Source organism: Nomascus leucogenys, chromosome 11 (assembly GCF_006542625.1).
Source record: "Nomascus leucogenys isolate Asia chromosome 11, Asia_NLE_v1, whole genome shotgun sequence".
Lineage (NCBI taxonomy): Eukaryota > Metazoa > Chordata > Mammalia > Primates > Hylobatidae > Nomascus > Nomascus leucogenys.
The window spans coordinates 113,332,217-113,349,605 of NC_044391.1; the positions used below are offsets into that span (position 1 = coordinate 113,332,217).

Below are 17,389 nucleotides of genomic sequence, written 5' to 3' on the forward strand. Positions count from 1 at the left end.
TTAGGATCTTCAAACTAAAATCTGTTGTAATTTTGTCTTTTGAATTACATCTACTTGTTGGGACTAGAAAAGGTTTTGTGAAGGTGGTGTTTTCTAAGTGGGAACTAAAAAGATTGGTAGAAACAATACAAGAAAATACAACTGAAAAATAATGAAGAGAGTTTGCCCAAGGAATGGTAAGATATCCTTTTTAGTTAAGTAAAGTATAAGTAAGATAAACAACTAGAAATGTACTTTGGGGACAAAATGTGAAGAAATATGAATGTCAAGCCAAGGAATTTGGACTTTATTCATTGTTCTCTAGGAAATTATGAAAGATTATAAATCATGAGATTGGCTTGACCACATTGTTCAGATAACTCCGCATTCCAACCTCCCAGCTAAGGATACTGCCTCACTGTCACCTCACTGGGATGGATTGGAACCCCTTTCCCTGTAATCTGAAACTAATATAAATTATATTACCAAGAGCATCTTGTATATATCACAACACTCCACATAAAACCAACACCTACTGATAAAGGATGGAATAACGTTACTTACTTTTCTAGATTATCAATGTTAACAGTCAGCAATTCATTAAGAATCATCAAGCCTTGGAGTTAAAGAGGCTCGTATATGCAGTGTTCAAAAAGCAAACATGTGGAAACAAATGCTCACTGACAGGAGAGCTGATTCACCAGTCGTACAGTCACCGCAGAAAATATAGACCACGTGTAAGCACTAAAGTTTCTTTTCCCTTACAAGAGCACAACTTCAAGAGGAAATGCATGGGTAAAATGGATAAATCCCAGGCCTACACAACAACCTAGATGACTTCTAGAAATTTAGTGCTGAGTAAAATGGACAAGTTTGTTCAAGTCATCATCCAGCGCAAATCACAATGTTCTGAATGTGTTCTGACAAGGTTTTAGAGTGTAGATTCACTAATTTTTTGGTTACAGCTTATTTTAAAATTTATGATTTCTTATAAACTCACAGATAACCAAGGTGCTTTATGAGAAAATGACTCTCATCTTAATGTTCTTGTTGCAAGTTAGAAAACAATACTCCCAACTGAAGACCTCAGAACCCAATCTTTTTCTGTCCTTTTCCTGTCCTCCTGCCTCTCAGTTCCATTTTTTCCTGAGGTTAGCCATAGAAACTAAACCCCTTCTTTCCCAAGGTGGGTGATAGAAACCAGAACCCCATTTCCCTGAAGCCAGCCAAAAACCTTAACGTATTACTCTAACTTGCCGCCTCTACCTTTCTGTATAAAAACTGGCTATGAAAAAATTATCTGACCTACCTTGTTTAACCGTAGGTAATAAGATTCCCTTTCCAGAGAGGGTCCTCACCACACTCAGAAGAAAGGAATACATACTCAGAAAGGCCAAGAAAAATCTAGACAGACAGGTCTTACTGAGTTTCCCTACTCAGTCTATTAGCATTAAATCATATTCGTTTTGTCCAATCATATTTCTACAGGATACTGTCCATACTTTGTTAAACCTAAGAATAAAAAGGGACAAATTATTCCCCTGCTTCTTTCGGCCTTCATTCTGAAAGGCTTCATGTCATGTAAAACTATGATCAAACAAATTTATATGCCTTTTTCCTCTCAATCTGCCTCTTGTCAATAACTTTCAGTGAACCTTAAGGCAGCAGAGAAAAATTTTTCTCTTGGCCCGTATACTCTCCATTCATTGATAAAATGATTCACTGCTGTTCCTATCAAAGAATAGATTGTTTCTAAGTGAAAATATTACCTCAAGTTTATTCAGATTTTAGAGATATGCCTAGGCCAGAAGAGAGAAGCCACAAGTTGGTGAGAGAAGCCACAAGTTGGTAAGAAGAGCCAAATTCGAGGAGCAGTCATAAAACACTTATTACTTTTATTGGGCTGAATGAGAAAGCATTCTGTAAAGATTTCTGTCCATATGCATAAGTGCTGTGATTGCAAAACCAAGAGACACAGTAAAGATGGTTTTCAAGGGAAAACAAAGAATGATGCTTGGTCTGCAGTGGGGGCAGCTGTTTGATCAATCTCTATAGGGTATTCACATGAAGTTTTTGGTGCAAAAGAGGCAAATCTCTTACGATTTTTAACTGGGTAACTATGAGTATTGCTTGCAGAACCTACAACCGTGTTGCAGTGCTCACTACTGTTTGCATGGGTCTTTACAGTGAACATTCTTTCCTCCTTGTGTGTATTCAGAGCAAGGAAGTCCACCGCCCAGCATCTGTATGAAGATCTGGCTGTCACAGTCCCTGCAGCTCCTATCCCGTACACATACATTTCCTCCTTTTCTTTTTTTGAGACAGAGTATCGCTCTGTCGCCCTGGCTGGAGTGCAATGGCGCTATCTCAGCCCACTGCAACCTCCGCCTCCCGGGTTCAAGCGATTCTTCTGCCTCAGCCTCCCAAGTAGCTGGGAATATAGGCGCCTGCTACCATGCCCAGCTAATTTTTGTATTTTTAGTAGAGATGGGGTTTCACCATGTTGGTCAGGCTAGGCTTGAACTCCTGACCTCGTGATTCACCTGCCTCAGCCTCCCAAAGTGCTGGGATTACAGGTGTGAGACACCGTGCCCAGCCACATTTCTCCTTTAAAGGCTTGATGCTGCTACCAGCCAGCCAGCTTACCTATATTAAAAACTGAAAATCATCACTACGTTAACATATATTGATGAATACGCATTGCGTATGTAACAGGATTTTTTTAAATGACAAACTTTGACTAAGGCATCAGGGAATAATAGACATGAACTCTAAAATTTTATTCCAGAAGATATAGAAATCTGAAAATAGGTAACACAGAAATTGGTTACACTGCTCTAAATTCTACAAGGGAGACATAGAAAGTTTAAGAGTAGGGCTTGGTAATTTCTTCATCTAAAACCTAGAGAAAGGGCTTCAATAGGACCATGGAGGGTTTTTGATCTTCCTCCCACTGTACTGAGAAGCACAGTACACCAACGTCAAAATATAGTCCCACTTACGAACGTAGAAAGCAAGGACTAGGAGCTCATCCTATATTTTGACTGAATGGCATTCCCAAAGCTGGCCAAGACCGAGGAGAATGAGTGTATAATACTTCTAGAACAGATGTGGGCCACATGGTAAAAAAGAACCAGCCTAGAGTCTTTTAAAACTACAATCCAGGAGAACAGGGTAAGAGGAAACGAGGCTTTAATAGGAAAAGCCTACATACAGCAGAAAGTGGAAAACCAAGAGCTGATGGAAAAGTGGTTTGAAGGTGAGAAGTCATCACTGACCGGACAGAGTTTCAGTTGCAGAACCCACAAAGGGAAGTCTCTAAAAAACCCTTAACAACTACAGTAGGTAAGAGCTACCCCCAGATTCTTATTGAAGTACCAATCAAGTAACAATTCTCTGGTTCCCTTCCTGCTTCTCCCTCTCCGTATTCTAACTAGTCCTGAAGATATCAGTCATGGTGGTTGGTTTGGGCAGTGGAGGTGACGAAAATTTTTGGTGGCCTTCCTGCAAGAATGTCACAGTTAGGGTCTGATTGTGGATGAGAGTGTGGAATGAATAACCTTTGAATAATGAAGGAAGTGTTTACATTATATTGAGCTGGGAAATTTACTTATTAAGTGAATAAATGTTTTACAACTTGAAGAAAAATGATGAGTTTCATCCATGGACATGGGAAAACTTCCCTTGTGTATAAATTTTTAAAGGACAGTTAAAGAAAATGATCAATTTGTATACTGATTTTACCTGATAAGTCATACTTGGTTAATGTATGAGTTCACATATATCTATATACATATATGTATCACGTACATTCCCACAGAGAACTTTATTTAACCTAGACAGCCACTCTGTGAGATAAATATGTCTCTCATTTCATAGGTAAAGAAAATGACTCTAAGAGAGACCATTTAAGATGATCAATAGCTTGCTTGAATTGAATGAATTGCCAGACATTTTTCTAAGCACTTCATATATTTATTTCATTTAATTCTCATAACAACCCTATGAAGTAGTCACTATTATATTCCCCATTTAATAGATGAAGAAACAGAGGCATAGAGATACTAAAGTTCACAGCCAGCAAGTGATATGGTCAGCAATTACACCTGTCAGTTGAGCTTCAGAGCCTACAGTCCTATCCACTAGGCACGTGACACAGTGAATGAGCAGCAAAGCCAGTGTCTACACCAGAAATCCTGAAGGAGATTTCCGCTAGATCGATTTGTGAGGACTCAGCTGTATCATAAACAATAAAACAAAAGTTAAAAACGAAGGAGGGCAGCACAACAGGTCTGTCACTAACTATCTTGCTGTGTGGCATGGGGTAAATAACTTACATTTTCTGGGCTTGAGTTTCCATGTCGATTAAATTAAGGAAATGGACTAGAGAGTCTCCAGGGTCCCTTCCAGATTTGAATTTGATTTCAAGCTCTAAAAGAATATGTGTGTGGTGGGCAGCTAATGCATATTAAATTATGCAAACAATTTAGCCTTGCATTTGACTGCAGGGCTGATGAAATATTTTTAAAATTTACATTTACATAAGAGATAGTTTTGAAAAAATGCTATCTTAACATGCAATCAAAAAATATTTTTTATAACATGTCAACTGGATGAAAATAAAAGACAGTTTCAAAGATCAAAGAAGACTAAATGTGTTTTTTTAAAGAGAGTGTGATGGGGTTATACATAGATTCATTATTATTATTTTTAGAACTGCACAGCTGTTTTGGCAGCTTGTTTTGTAAATCCTACTTTGCAAATGTAATGAGGTTTTTTTCCAAACAAATGTTAGTTAATGGAGCAGATAACACATTTATTTCCTTGTCATAGCTTAGCATTAAATAAGAAATGTAACAAGAATTCAGAGTTTAAAATATGAAACATGGTATTTGGTCTCTTTACTTACTAGTTACAAAATTAGAAGATAACTCAATATTTTACTTTGTCTCCATATATATTATAATTATCTGTGATTACAAAATATTTTTCAGAATTTCATTTCTTGTCACGTAAGTCTTTTGCTATTGTAAAATCAATAGTTGTATTACTAGTGCCTCTTCAAAGCAAATCTCAAGTCGCTGAGCAGAAATTTTTATAGTATCTGACATGATTTAGGCACTTCTTATGTGCAAAATACTGCTCCAAATGCTTTACATTTATGATTTTATTTTTTTCTCACAATGAACCCATATCTAGGAACTATCATCCTCATTTGACAAGTGAGGAAACTGAGGCAGAAAGAGTAACTCGCCAAAGTTAATCAGTTAGTTGAAGAGCTAGGATCTGACAATAGACTGTTGATAGGTGCAGAATAAAACCAGAAACAACAGGATAAAAAGCAATAATATAAGCTAAAATATTCTAATTTTTAGTTTAAATGTTTGAGGCTTTGATGTGATATCTTAGATATATTTCCACAGAAGGTCTGTCTTGAAAATGTAAAATTTAGGCCTTTTTTGAAGTCTTATTTATTTTTGAAAATTCTGTTTCATTACAGAAAGGATTTGACAAGAGAAATGCTGTTTTCCACTTATTCACTACACTGAATGATGGGGCCTCAGAAATTTGTGGTGCAGTTTTCCTTACACGTTCTGCAGTCTCTCGCATTCAGTGTGTGGGGTATATTTGTTTTCTGGGGCTGCCACTACAATCACCACAAACTGGGTGGCTTAGACAACAAAAACTTACCATCTCACAGTTCTGAAGGCCAGAATTCTGAAACCAAAATGTCAGCAAGGCCATCTTCCCTCTGAATTCTCTAGGGAAGAATCCTAGTTTGCCTTTTCCTAGCTTTGGGGGGTTAACGAAAATCTTTGGTGTTTTTGGTTTGTAGCCACATCACTTCACCCTCTGCCTCCGTCTTCACATGGCCTTCTACCTGTGTATCTCTGCATCTCTCCTTCTCTTATAAGGACACTAGTCATTGGATGGAGGGCCCACTCTGAATCAAGTATGACATCATCTCAAGGTCCTTAATTAATTATATATGTAGAAAGCCTATTTCCAAATAAGGTCACATTCTGAGATTCAAAGTAGAAATGAATTTGGGGGACACTATTCATGTGTGGAGATACTGTGGCCTGGCATTAAGTTGACATTGACATACACCTCTGAGAGACTCTATATTAAACACATAATCTCTGTAATGACTTCACAGATGTCTCTATGCTGCCGAAGGTCGCACTGTGACCTCAGCCTGGGCACTTAGCAACACACGGGCAAACAGTTTTCAGAGATCTCAGGACTGAGGTGAAGGGATTAGGGGTAATCCTCAGAGTACAGTGCATCCAGGGCTTACCTAAAACATAACAAGTATCTGTCTCAGCCCTTCCAAAGCTGTTCCCCATAGCCCTTATGCAATCCTAGAGTGGAAAGGCTTCAGTGTTTCAAATCCTCATACTTTCTGTAATCGTTTCCTGATTATACTGCAGATGCTAGTATGAAAATGTCTACTTGGAGATTTCCTGCAAAACTGTTTCCATAAATCTCCAATAACAGTGTAAATTAGAAACAAGAATTAACCTACACTCATCTGACTCCCACGACATACAGAGCACACACTACTTATTCATTTGCTGTAGGTAGTCACTTCATCCACTTGAAGAACATTCAAAAGTGATATGTGGTGTTTTTAATCATAAGTTAGTAAAATGTGTATTTTATTAGCAGGTTATGTTTTCAATCTTCTAAATGTTTCTGAACAATTGTCTGATTAATTCCTTAGAATGCAAGCTCCATTTGTTCTCAGATTTCTCACCAATATCTAGGTGAACATCTGGTAAATAGTAGGTACTCAACACAACATATTTTTTGAGTAAATGAACGAATGAGTGAATGAACTTGGCTGAATGAATGAATGAATCTGGATGACAAAGAAGAGAATGCCAAATTACTAGATTCTTAAATACACAACATGTCCGCTTATTACTCTAGTCAAAAAATAACTTATACTAAAAGAGCTATTTTGTTTTGGATTATCTTCCACTGTGCGCCGTCCCTCCATACTCCCACTATGAGATGTTTGAAAATTTTCTTTAAGGGGTGGCTAAGTGTACTATGTACCAAAATCAAAAAGTAAGTATGTAAATGACTATATCTTTGTTTTCACTGTGGCTTCCAAGGCGTTCTAGGTCAATTAATTGGGTCAAATATAAAAGCTCCATAGGCCTTTATGCCTACAGATTCTGTATATCCAATATTTATCTAATATATGTATATTATATATATATTAGAGAGAGAGACAGAGAGAGCTGTAACACATATTTTCTATTAGTAACAATATGACCTCGAATTAATATTTTACCCTTATTTCCCATATTAAGAAGTTCATTCTTTTGAATAGTTTCAGGTCTACAGAAATTGCACAGAGAGTGCAGAGAGTATATACTATAAATAAGGCACCAGATGTGATTACTCAGGGAGAGCGAAGAGACATGTAGAGCTTAATTTCTGCCCATGAGGTAAGTGGACGTGAGAGATATACACATAAACAGATAAAATGGATGCCTTGTACTGTTGAAAAATGGATGACCATGTTTTGCAGGCAGTATTACAGTGTTTCCTAGAATCAAGAAATGCTGTATGTGAGGGAAAACTGGGAGGGACTTCCCAGATGAGTTGGCTCTTGGACTGGCCTTTGGAAAATAATGTAAAGGTACAACAGGTATGAGAAAAATTTTCATGACATGAATGCTATAAAACATATTTTTGAATGTTATCTAAAATATTAGATAAATGTAACCACCATAGTCTGGGGCTAGCACATATGGAACCACAGTCTATAAGAACTATTACTATTTATATTATTTATAATAGTATTAAAAGTATGAAAAGTTCTTTTTCAGTTGTGATTCACTCTAGGTAGGACATTGTGATTCACCTTGTTTTCTTTCCAAACAAAAACATTATTATCTTTAATAATTTTTTGACATCAGAGAGGCAACTAAACTCTTCGTTAAAGGATGAGGTTGAGCACAAGCATTTATTTGATCATTTATATTCAGCTCTATTCACAAAAGGATTGAAAATAATTTCCACACACATATAATTAAATAGCTGTAGGATTTCCGTTTTTAGGAGATTTTAGTTAGAATAGTTATTTGTGTACACATGTTATCACTCCTGGTTGGGAGAGAATATCATTTGCTCTTAGAAGGGTAAATTTTCACCCCTTTATTTGCCACAATAGAGAAACCGATTTTCAGTCGCTTCCCCTACATCTTTATTCCATATGAGATGTAGGTAATCTCATTAGTCAAAACTTGATGCACTGGGCCATGTAAAAAATGAATAGGGCTATTTAGGTTTAAAAGGTGGTGGGAGAGTGGTCAGTCGGGGAAGCACTATTTTATATCACTGCCTGAATAGTGACAAAGAATTCCTCTCCTATTTCCACGTGGTCGACACTTCTAAAACAGAGCCCAGGTTCTCTCATCTCAGTGCACACATAAAAGCCTGAAATTCTCCTTCTTTCCTGCTCTACCAGAGAAACTCCACAAAGCTGAATGCATAAGAGCATTTGGGATCACTTACAGACACGGCTTCTCCACAGGTAGGCTCTGAGGTCTAATTCAGATACTCAGAAACGATCCTACACTTCTGTCTTAGAGCAACACTGAATTCTGCATTGCAGCTTTTCCAGCTACTAGACACTTGCCACTAATAATAAAACTGTACTTTGATCCCCATTTGCACTCTTGTCCCTATTTTCTACTAGTTAGAACCTAGAAAATCATTACTCCAAACCTCAACGTTCTTTCTACACTGGAAAGTTCTCGAGGAGGAGGATCATGGAATATTTGCATTTTACCTTTGGTGACATGCCGATGATCACAGGGCACCCTGCCCATTGTGGATGTTCAATTAATATTCTCAAACGGAAATCTGGCTAATACAATTCTTTGAGATATCTGCTAAAATATGCCCCAGTTGCTGCTATATTCTACTCTGTCCTTCAAATAATCTTTACACCAGAAGTTTCCAACACAAATGTAAAAAACATAGTATTACCTTTGCAATTTGGCTTCCCAATGATATGAGACTCTAGCTAAATGCAGGACATGGGGACAAAAGGGAGAGGAGATTTTTTAAAAAATAGGAAGAACAAAATGTATTGATCTATTTGATTTTTGAGAAGCAGGTCACACTGCAGAACAGCCTTTTATCTAGCATTCCACAGGGAGACAGTAATGTTTGTCATGATTCTCAAGGCAAATCAATAGAGCTAGAGAATAAAAAGAACAAAACTCCAAATCTCAAGTTCCCAATTAACTCAGAAAGCAATGAAATCTAGACAAGCTCTAATGTAATATACTGGCTTTCATAAAGTCATAGAATCAACAGGCTGGAAGTGTTGAAATAAGTTCCTGGAGGCACCTAGAAAACTACTGCGGAAGCTGGACTTTAACTCATTGACCCTGGTGTTAGGCAGCAAGCACTGGGCTCGCATCAGATTGCTGGTGACTCTGAAGTTATGAATGTTCCCGGGATTTACAACAAGCTGACTGGACTGCCAGGAGCTACTTTAGTTAGGTTTCACCAAGGTACAAGTGCAGACATAGCTTTTATTCGGCTACACATTACAGAGACGTGTAACAAGCTATTGTAGTATACTGAGTACTACTTGGGATTTACCATGAGCTGACAAATGCAGTGTTCAAGTCTTGAGTACACTGCTGCCCTATGAAATGAAATGTAATATAAATCATGTTCTGCCAATTTAATCCTCATGACCCTTAGTAATTGATAAGCAATTAATACCTGTGAGAGTGGAATTATTATCTCCATTTTACAGATGAGCTATATAAGCCTCAAAGAAATAAAGGAACTTGGCCATAACCACATTATTCCTAATTGGCCAAGGCAGTACTAAAATTCAAGCCTCCTGAGTCTAAACCTCATGCTCTTTTCACTACAATCTCAAGCAAATATCTTCACATCAAGAACTGATTTTCTAGATCAATGACTTATGAAGAATATCAATTTATTACAGGGAATGCAACATGAGTAAATTAAATATCATTCATATAGTTTGCTCCTGTATTTTTTTTCAAAAATGGCCTATGTAAATAAGCATGTTTCTAAGAATCTCTCATGTGAGTGTAGTTCAGTTACTGTCATTTTCTTATTACAACCTGAAATTCTTTTAAATTCTGAAGCTCTTGTTTCACTTTCTACCCTCTGTAATAAAACTGAAATGTCCAAAAAACTAATTATACTTTCATTTTTGGTGTTTATGCTGTGAACCACCTTTTAGGTCAAACTAAAATTATTTTCATGGCTGCCTTTAGTAATTAAAACTTCTTGCATGAAGTAAAAGAACATCCTATTGTGAGAGTATTCTAGACTATTTCAAGGTTATCTTGTTTTTGGTGGAAATAACCAAAGATAATTGAGTGAACTAACAGTGTGCTCCTTAACTATGACAGCAAGTGTTTAAGTATTTACAATGTGCTGGAGATACAAAAATTAGCACAACCTGGCGCCTGTCCCTGATGAGACTGCAGTTTAGGAGAGATGGATACACAATCAATTAAACAAAAATATATCAAACTTAGTCATACAAACAAAGAATGACAGGCTCAGAGAAGGCCAGTCATTCGTTCATCTGATGCAAGTGAAAATTCCAGTAAGGAGGTGATAACTGAATCTTGAAGTAACAGACATGCTTTTGCTGCAATATGAACTTTAAAAAGCTAAGGAGTAAAAGGATCAATCCTAGAGCTCAATTGTATATCATCGGATTTCTGGTTAAGTTTTCCATTACATGTGCTGTTGGCGCCCATCAGAGAGAGGTTAATTTTCTGATGGAGCTATTAAGCCTCCCAAAGGTCCTTACCAAATCAGAAAACGCTCCAACTCAAATACGCGTCCATGGTAGACTCTGTTTGGAAGTGTTCCCACTCACTGTTTCCATTCACTGTTACTAGTGCTGAGTACTGTGGTGTTACTGAGTTATGGAGAATTTAAAGCAGCCAGAAATCTGTACCCTTTTTTTCAGTTGCTTAGAATGATCTGCAATCTGACTGAATTGATTGATTTCTGGGATCATGACCAGTTTTGGTTGTTGCACATATGCTTACAAATGGTAGATACAGAGGTTTTCAACAAGGAAACGTTAAATCGTCTCCAAAAAAGGCACAAAAGAGAGAATGGAATGAACTGATTCTTACTGAATGAAGAGATAACTGAATGAAAAAGAAATCCTTTTATCTATTGTGTTAATATTCACAAAACTTTTAAGACAATGGTTTATTGTTGTTCTGAGTATACTCTTGAGATTGAATTTTGTTTAATTATCTTCATTTTTATCAACAAGTGATCAAATAACACAACAGTTCCATGATAGCAGAAGGTTTTGACCACTTATGGGAAACTTTAAGACACTATATATCTGCTGCTGAGCCATGGCATGCACACTTATAATGTACAGAAGTGTTGCTGTAAAATATGTCATCCTTTCAAAATGTTTTCTTCAGGGATAACATCCTATGCAATTCTAAGATAATAAGGCAATTTACAAACTTATAAAAACGCCAAAATAGAAAATTAATGATCAAACATAAATGGAACTGTCTGAATGACTCAGAATAAATTAAAGACTACCAGGTCTAAAACAAGAAAAATACAGCATTTGACTATACTAACCTTTTTTCTCCAAATAAATTTTGTCAATCACCCTGTTAATTTTTGATTAACTTTCAAGGTTCAGATTTAATCACATAGCCTAACATAATAATTTATGAACATTCCTTTGTTTACTAATTCCCTTAGTGTTACTTCCTTTACCCTCATCTGCACTTAACAATTCACTGCTGGATATATTATTTCATTCTCCAGTTGTATTCCCTTTTTGCATATTGTCTCTCCAAGTAAATCAGGGAGGAACTGTGTCTTGTATTTTCTTTGTATCTTCACGATACTTAACACAATGATATGCATATACCTTTATTCGGCAGTTGTTCAGAGGTTAACAGTCTGTGAAATTTAGCTTATTGTTTTAATGTGTTTAGCTATCTGGTCTGTTGCATCAAAGCAGACTAGAAGCAGCAACCATGAGAAAAGCTCGGAAAGCTGGCACAGGTGAGAAGAGATCACATTTAAAAAGCCAGCCAAAATAGTAAAACCACTAACCCCAAAGTAGACTGGGGTCCTTCAGCGGAGGGGCAAATGATTGCAAAACCTTCAATGATTCTGAGAATGTAAATGAAAAGAGTATTCAACTAGATTTCAAGTTCAACAACTATTTATTTAATACTTATTGTGTGCCAAGAACTATGCCAGAATTTGAGTTTACAAAGGTTGACACGGCATCTGGACCATTTGCTTTTGAGATGCTCACTGTCTACTAGTGGAAAGGGATACATTATCTTATTTTCAAAAAAAAAAAAAGTGGGAAATGCTATGACAAATATAAACACCTTACAGCAGAAGCCCAGACAAAAGATACTTCTTTAACCCAGCCTAAGCCAAAAAGGGCTTCCTGGTGTAGTAACTTTCCTTGATAAACTCAATTACCAAGAAAATGTAGTTATTGTCCGTTATTGTTTAATAAGGCACTAATCACCAATCACCTCTAGAAATAAGTTGAAGGAAAGGCTTTAGAATAAAAAAAAAATCTTCCAAAAGTGCTTCAGGATTTGGGGTGTTCATTATAGGCATAACTTTGGGTAGAAGTGGCAAGTTTTCAAGCGATGTGTGGGCAGGGAAAAAATTAGTTTGTGAATTGCAATGCTACTCTGTGTGACAAAGATGCATCATTCACAAAATACAAACAATTACCTAACAGAAAAATAAATTCACAGCAGGAACCAGAGCGATTTATAGCAATTAATGCAGAATACACTTAACACAGACATCAAGAAATACTATCAAAGCTGAAGCACAATTACATAAACCATCTAGGTATCATTTAAGAGAAAGACAAAACATAGCATATATTCTCCCAAAGGATTCATGAATCTTCCTTCAAAATTAGATTTATACCTGGGATTTTTTAAATTTTTACTAAATTCTGGTATGCTCTTTTGTTATAGCTGATATCCAGATGAAATTTATATTTAAAATACAAATGATACTTATATCTTAATTGATGATTCCATGTTTCCAATTAACAGCCTGAAAGTTCATCCATGGCCATCCTATTTTCTTGAATCATCAACTATAAAGTGTTCATAATTAGGATTTTGGCAATGATAAATGTACTCAAGCAATGGAGCTCAAATTAATTCTTATTTAATGGCTTTTCAATATCAAAGTAGACAAAATTTTAGTCTATCCCAAAACTAGTTTTGTGCTGGTTACCAAGGAACATGGGCCCTGGTTATAAATCCATTTTTCTATTTGAAATGACACTTTAAAGATTGGCTGCAAACTGTGCACTCAAGATATAAACACTGTATTTCCATTTTAAATGTCTTCAACATTTCCTAAGCTCTCATGTGTACCATGCCTTTTTTGCTTAACTTTTATCATAGAACTACCATTCATGATACCAAAAAAGGCCTCATGTCCGAGTGCCCTTGACATCCCGCTACAAGAGGAAACCACTCACTGATACTCAAGTCTATTATCACCAAGAAATCTTCCTAGGAAATTAGGTGACATTCAAGGAGAACACTGATAATCATGCAGGAACCTGAAGGTTATATTTAAAATGATTTGATCAGCCTCGGACGATAGGAAATAGATTTGGGGAAATAGCTGAGCATCTTTCATTCATTTATTCAACAGTTATTGATTATGTATTTACAATGCCAGGCTCCATTCTAAGTGCTGGGATGCAGGGCCAAACAAGATAGACGAGGTCCCTGGTCTCATGGAACTTACATTCCTTTGAATGAGTCCATCAGTGCCTAGCTAAACACATCAATAATTTCAGACAGTGACAAGTGCTACAATGACAACAAAACAGATAACGTGACTGGTGATTTGGAGCAAAAGGACAGCATCTCAGCTTTTGTGCCAAAAGGAAGGTAAGAATAAAACGAGAAGGAACAGTCACTGGAAGATATGAAGAAAAAAATAAGTAGAGGATTCAAATGGGAAAATACAATGACCATCGTAAGTCAACACGTGTGAGGAAGAGACTGGAATCTTGCTGGGTACTGCACAGACCTGGCTCCAGCCTGCAGAAGAGAAGAGCAAACAATCCAGAGTGGGATTACTGACTGCATCTCTTCTTATTTTCATCATGTAGGAGAGTTAACCACTTTTAACTTTTGTTTATTCACTACAAAATTAGAGGAACAATATCAAATTTCTAAGTTTGTCGTTAATATTAATTAGTGTAAATAAAGCACTTGGTACATATTAGATGTCCAATAAATGCCAGTTCTCTCTTTATCAGGGGAATAAGTAGCATTTACAAAATAGGGATTACAAGGAGATATGAAGCCCAGTTATAATAATTTACTTTATAACACAGCTGACAGTGCCTCATTCAACCTTCCAGTAACCCTTCAGAAAAGGTTTTATCATCTTTCTCTTATGGATGAGAAAATTGAAGCTCAAAGAGATCAAGTGACATTTGCAAGATGATTGCTTTGCAGGGGAGCTTGGAGTTAGACCCAACTAATATCTCCTCTTGGCCAGGGATGGAAAGGCAAAGTTGTTGGTCAAAGGGTACAAAGTTTTAGTCAGACGAGAAGAGTAAGTTTTGAGATTAATTGCACAGCAGGGTGATTATAATCAATAATAATAAATTGTGTAATGCAAAATTACTAAGATAGTAAATTTCAAATTTCTTACCACAGAAAATTATGTGAGATGATAAATATGTTAATTAGCTTGACTTATTCATTCCACTTTGTACATATATATCAAAACATCTCTGTACCTCATAAGTGTGTGCAATTATGATTTCTCAATTGAAAATAATAATTTTTAAAATTTGGCTGCACTACACTGCCTACTGATTGTATCCCTATGTTAAAGTAATACGTAAATCACAGCTTCAGATAAAGGCGTAGGAGCTTTTCATAAAGTAGTGAAAGAAGGGGAAGTTGTAGGAGTTACAATCTGTCTATAGAGTACAATTCTGAGTTACAGTGGTTAAGGGCAAGCCTATTGAAGACAGCTAAGCCCAACCCTGTGGTGTGCCATTTATTAGTCATGCATGTGAAACACCTAGCATGCTACCTGACACTCACAGAGTATTCATTTGCCCAAGTTGTGCTGCTTGTGAGTAGCAGGGCCAGGACTTGACCTCTCAAGTTTCCAACACATCATGATACTTATTTCTTCATGTAACTAGCTGGGAAATTCCACTTGCTACACAGAAAAGACAGGTTCTTAAATTACATTGCATTAAAGTGACTCTTTGTTAAAACACAAAAATACCCCACTAGTTACATGCAGGTTGTATCCTTGTTAATAACAATATAGGAATCTTAGAATCAATTCTGGTCTGGCAAGCTATAAAGTTATTTACTTCAAAAAAAAGAACACATATAAAAAATATGTATATAACATACATTTATGTACACACATACATCAAAAAACATCTATACATATAAGTGTGTATTTTTCACCTCTATGCATATGTGTGTGTATTTATCTATCTACATATACAATGTCACTATCCCTTGTTTATTAAATAACATTAAATTATCATGTCTCCAGTTCACGGACTGTATGTGTATTTGTGCATAAATAAATTGCTTTTCTTATTATCGTCTGGTGATTTACTACCATTGAGTAGGAGAGCTTCTTGGATATGAAGAATATCTGATATATGTGTATATATTTTTATAAATGATTTATTAATTATTCTATGGACATAACAGTTTGAGAATCTTATGGATGTTACTTCTTAAAAAATTATCACTACAGGCCAGGCATGGTGGCTCATACCTGTAATCCCAGCACTTTGGGAGGGCGAGGCAGAAGGATCACTTGAACCCAGGAGTTTGAGACCAACCTGGGCAACATAGTGAGATCTCATCTCCATAAAAAATAAACAAAATTAGCTGGGTGTGGTGGCACACACCTGCGGTTCCAGCTACTCAGGAAGCTGAGGTGGAAGAATTGCTTGGGCCTGGGAGGTCGAGGTTGCAGTGAGCCAAGATTGCACCACTGCATTCCTGCCAGGGCAAAAGAACAAAACCCTGTCTTAAAAAAAAAAAAAAAAACACCATGGCCAGAGGTTTGTTCCAGAATATCACCCGAAAATATTCCTCAAATGGATACTCTGGGAAGTACTGGCTTACTAATACATAGCAAAAGGTGTATATTAATAGAATAAATGTGAGAAACCTACAGAAATAAGTAGGGGAAATAAATATATGGAAACAAATTAGTCATAGAAATACATTCTTTCCATGTTTTAAGGGAAATACTAAAGTTATGTAATCTTTGACACTAAACTTGTGGAGCAAAAGACTGTGAATCTTAATTAAAAGGAAAAAAGAACTATTTTCCCAAAGTCCTCATAAAAGCAAAGTGTGCTGTATTCAACAATATGTGTATCAAATTGGCAATGGGATCATGCATCTAACCCAATTTGAAATGCCATTTAAGTAGAAATAGGAAGGCAAATCATAATAATTCCACAATCAAAGCTCGAAACGTGCTGACACTCAACCAAAATATGAAAATAGCTAACATTCACACCAAACTTTGATTACACTCATAGTAAATTTAAAACTACTCACTATTATTGCTCAGAATCAGAAGTTTGTTCGGCGTGTTATAAGCGACTTTTTAAGGGCAGGTTACTTTGTTCACATATGGACCAAGTAGTTATTAACAAATCACGCGGTTTCTTTTCAAATGCTTTGTGTTTGTGGCACTTTATTAGTCATCGTGTCAGGAATACCAAACAATTTTTTTTTTTAGTGTTTGCAGAATATTATACAGTCACAAACACAAAACAATATGTTGCAATGAGTCAGCATCCTTCTTTTCTAAGTTTTATAAAGAGAATTCATGATAATTTACTTTAGGACAGTGACCTTGATTGCTTTAAAATGCCTTTAATCAGTGCTAATTTCTCATCTTAAAGGAAAATGGAAACATCTGAGTCTATTCTCTTTCTACATTGTCTTACTTATAAAATAATAAAATAATGAGAGGATATTAAAGGAAAAATCATTCATTTATTCAAATATGCATACAATTGCTTTAAGTCTAAGATATTGAAAAAAACATGGCAGAAAATATTTTAGCGGTCTATACAATTTTCTGGTTTGTAAAGTCAGTCTCTCTCTCTGACTGGCTCCCTTTCTATCTAAAACATACATATCTGAAACAACAAACAACACACTTCAACACAAACATACCAGTTGAACAACGGACTTCTTATTGATTTTCATTTTTCTGAGACAAAGTCTCGCTTGATCACCCAGGCTGAAGTGCAGTGGTATGATCATGGCTCACTACAGCCTCGGCCTCCTGAGCTCAAACGATC

General features: G+C 36.3%; 1 protein-coding gene and 1 long non-coding RNA gene across 3 annotated transcripts in view; one reads left to right on the forward strand and one right to left on the reverse strand.

The window, feature by feature from the left end:
• Positions 1–7,694, forward strand: part of LOC105740548 — a 44,628-nt gene extending 36,934 nt beyond the window's left edge. The window contains exons 4-5 of the long non-coding RNA XR_001116598.2: positions 7,325–7,442; positions 7,526–7,694. This is a non-coding gene — a long non-coding RNA (uncharacterized LOC105740548). The remainder of the gene's footprint in view (positions 1–7,324; positions 7,443–7,525) is intronic.
• The window catches only part of FGF12 (fibroblast growth factor 12), a 599,372-nt gene that overhangs the window by 138,122 nt on the left and 443,861 nt on the right, over positions 1–17,389 (reverse strand). The window lies entirely within an intron of this gene.